This window comes from Mus pahari, chromosome 19 (assembly GCF_900095145.1).
Source record: "Mus pahari chromosome 19, PAHARI_EIJ_v1.1, whole genome shotgun sequence".
Taxonomy (NCBI): Eukaryota; Metazoa; Chordata; class Mammalia; order Rodentia; family Muridae; genus Mus; species Mus pahari.
In genome coordinates this window covers 40,917,406-40,921,760 of record NC_034608.1, presented here as the reverse complement: position 1 = coordinate 40,921,760, position 4,355 = coordinate 40,917,406, and positions in this window count along the sequence as shown.

Below are 4,355 nucleotides of genomic sequence, written 5' to 3'. Positions count from 1 at the left end.
AATGCACTAACCTTAAAACTGACCACCTCTGGTAAATACGCAAGCTCACGGAGATTAGACAACTTATTACTAAACGCTGAACGGGTCAAAGGAGAAATCAAGGCGGACATTTCTAAAACTTCCTGGAACTAAATGAAAATGAGAACGCATCACCACAAACGTCTGAGACACGTGGGAAGCAGTCCCGTGAGGAGGACTGATAGCTCCAAGTGCCTACAGTAGAACCTGAGAAAAAGCACAGACAAGAGGGTTAGGGAGGCACTGACAAACTGGAAAACCAAGAACAAAGCAAACCCAAATCCACCCAGACAAACCAGGGCTTCAATCAGTGAAGCAGAAACAAAGAAAACAATCCAAAGAATGAACTGTTTCTGTTTGTTTGTTTCTTTGTTTTTGAGAAGTCAAACAAAATTGACAGACTCTTGGCCCAACTAACCAAAAGACAGAAACATCCCGAGTTAAATGAGCTAGAAATAAACAGAGAAACATTACAACAGACACTGTGGCGAATTCTCAAAAAAAAAAGCTATACTAAATCTACCATTTGCCCACATAAAGCCCTCCTTGGCATATGCCAAGTGTCCTGCATGATACTCCAACTTATCAGCCATGTTCACTGTTGCTCTAGTCACAACCTAATGTCTTTCAACTGATGGGGACACAATGAAAACGTGGCCCATGCTATTCCTGTGTTAAGGAATGAAACCATGAATTACGTAGGTAAATGAATGGAACTGGAAAACATATTGAGCAAGGCAACCCAAACCCAGAGAGACAAACGCTGCGTGTTTTCGCTCATTGGAAGCTCCTCGCTCCAGATCTTCAGATGTGAGTACCCGGCCTGGAGTAACTACAGAAACAAGAAACTACACAGGACCACTGCTAGGATAGTGGATGGGGATCATCTGGAGAGGAATGGCGTGGTACAAGTGATCTGTTCCACGAGATGGAAAGGGGGAGCTGTGCCTCACTCAGCTCTCCTCAGAGGGGCTTTTTCTGCAATAGATGGCATCTCACGCAGAGACCAGTAACTGGACAATGCACAAGAGTCTGCGACTTTGGCGCACTCAGTCCCCAGTGGGATGTCTATCAAACTCCTCCCTAGACTCAGGATCTATGGGAAAGAGGAGGCAGAAAAACTGTAAGAGCCAGAGGTGATGGGGATTCCAAGGAAACAGTGTGTTCCAGACACAGCAGGACTGGTGCACACATGAACTCACAGAGACCGTGGTACCGTGCACAAGGCCTGGAGAGGTTCAAGCTAGATGAGGTCCCGGCACTGTTAAGGGGAGTGGGTACAGGATCCTACCTCTAACCAAGAAGCCATCTGGTACTGATACCAGCTGGCAATGGAAAAACCAGTTTCGTTCAATGGAGTCTCACTGGGGGTTATCATCCACACTCCGGGGCAGGCCCCACACTCAGGAGTAGTCAGCCAACACAAAATGAACTGCGTGTTGTGTTGTGTTTTGTTTTGTTTTCTGGACCACATGTTTTGTTTCATTTTGTTTTGCCATGGCCTGGTAGTCCTTTGCTTATTTGTTTTGACTTTTGTGTTGGGATTTGTTTCTGTGGGTTTGTTTGTTTGTTTTGAGAGAGAGAGAGAGAGAGAGAGAGAGAGAGAGAGAGAGAGAGAGAGAGAGAATATGAATGTGAGCATTAAGTTAGGCAGGTAGGGATCTGGGAGGAAATGGGGGAAGGAATTCATAATCAAAATATATTAAAACAATTAATTTTCTTTAAAAAGGGAGAGAAATGAACTGTGCATAGTGTTCCTCCTCCCCCCCCCCCACTGCAGGTACATTGACCAGCTGTTTTCAGCTGCCACAGCTAGGGCTGCTCATGATCATGTGTTCCCCGCCTCCCAACTGAGCAGAAAGAACCTGTTCCTTCCTTGCTCCACTTCCATCAAGTATTTTGACATAGCAGAGTACAGTAAGTAATACGGGCCCTCCCTCCAGAAGGACTATGTGCTAAAGTCTTAGCTGTCAACCTGAGGTGATCCTGAGAGGTAATGAAACCTTCAAGAGGTGGGCCTAGTCCCGGGAAGTTAGGTCACTGTGGGGGCTTGCTTTTGATGATGATGATGGTACGCCAACCACTTCCTTTCCTTCTTCGCTTCCAGTTGCCATGAGGCGAGCAACCTTAGCCCATCCTATGACTGCATAATGATGTGAGGTTGATACCCGCCACAGACGAAAAACACAGCAGGGCCAGGTGATCATGGTGGGAGTCTCTGAAATCAGGACCTCATAAGCCCTTTATCCTTATAACTTTATTTATAACAAATATTTTTATAGTCATGGACCCGATTAAAGCAAAAGCGTTTCCTTTTAAAGTCAGTGTTAAGAGAATGAAAGGACAAGCCACAGACTTAGATGTAACATCTGAGGGGAACATGGGAGGGGCAGGAGAGGTGGCACAGAGGTTACAGCACTGGGCCGCTCTTGCAGAGGGCCTGGGTTCTGTCCCCAGCACCAAGGTGGTGGCCCACAACCATTTGGAATTCTAGTCTCAGAGGATCTGATGCCCTCATCTGGTCTCCACCAACCCTGCACACACAGACACACGCAGGCAAAAATACCCATAAAACTAAATAAAATGTCAGCAGCAACAACAACAACAATAACAACACAGACTTACCATGCCTCTGCCTGATGCACATTAGGACCATGAACCCCAGGGTAGCCTCCAGTTTGCAGCAAGTCTGTGCTACTTCAGACCTTATCTTAGGAAATCAAACAACCAAAACACATCCGGTAATGGCTGGTCACCCTTAAATAATAAATGAGCATTTAAGTATGCAAAGGGTGCTTAAAACTTGATTAACAACAAACAAACAAACAAGCAACAAACAAAATGTTAATATGAGCAAGAGACGTAGACGGGCATCACAGACGCTGCGATAATCCTATGGAAGAGTGCATCACAGCCTCCGCCACTCCAGTTAGGACAGCAAGACACTGCTGCACATTCACTACGACATTCACAATCTGACGTATGGGCAACACAAGCGTTGCTGGGGACGTGGGCCACAGGAGCACAGCCAGCTTAGAAGACAACTTGGCAGCCTCCTCCAAAATCCCTACAAATTTAACTTCCACAAAAGCAGTCAATATGATGTAAGGACCCAGAAATACTTCAAGCTCACATGTTCTCTTACTATAAAAACGCTATCAGTTTCTCCCCTCGATATGGACTCAAAGATGATTAAAAATGTTGTCCATGAGAACATGCAAAGGGAATCTTTATAGCAGCTGTATTGTCGGCTGTAAACACTGGGAGGAACAAGGGGCCACCTACCTCCTCCAGGTGTGAACAGGTAAATGTGAGCATCCAGACTGAGGAAGGTTATTTTCCTAAAAGGATAAGGCTCTCCAGTCATGAAAAGTCACAACAGGAGTTAGGAACATAGTACCTGAAAGAAATCCTCCTGAAAGGACCACATGAGATTCCAAGTGGATGACTTTCTAGGAAAACAAAGGAATGAACGAATGAACTGTGGGGTTACTGAAGAGAAGAGCGGCTAGCGCAGAGAAGCCGCTCGGAGGTGCTGAGACCATTCTGTATGATAAAACGCAGGATACACATAGTTATGAGCTATGAACCGCACAGAACACAGACTCAGCATGATGGTGTGTGCTGGCTGCAGATCCATCAGTTATGGCGGGAGATGTCAAGAAAGAGAGGTTGCACATGTGTGGGGGTGGGGCTTTGAACTTAGGTTTGAATTCTAGGAACCTTAAACTGCACCACTAAAAATCACTAAAGAGACGAACCGACCTACCACTGTGACCGTAGGCATTTTTCCTTTCACTACACTGCTTTGTAATTGTGTCTAGTATATTTTGGACTTAGGTTAATGGAATTATAGGAATTTAGATGTCCATCTCTTCCTCACAGAGTAAAACTTTTATCAAGTAGTATCTTTATCTTAATAGTGCTTCTTTGCCATAAACTCTGTTTTGTCTCAGATTAACGTAACTGTGTCAAATTCCCTTTATTAGTAATCTTCCAATATAGTTTTGTTCCTCTTAACATTTTGGAGTTTTTTAAAAAAGATTTTATTGCCTTGTTTTCAAACAGCACCTGGTATTCTTTTAGGGCTTCTTTCCCTAGTTACCTGTAGCTTTTCAATGGAATTTCTAGTCCATTTACAAATAATTTAATTATTGGTGTATCTACACCTATGCTTATTATGAATTTTCATCTACTTGGCTTGGTCTCTCATGTTTTCTTATTTTGGACATAATAGTTACATTTTATCATTTTATATTCCCATTACTTGGAAATTAGGTACCCTGTCTGCATTCATTTATATTTTACCTATTTACCCTAGAAACTTAGAACATGTA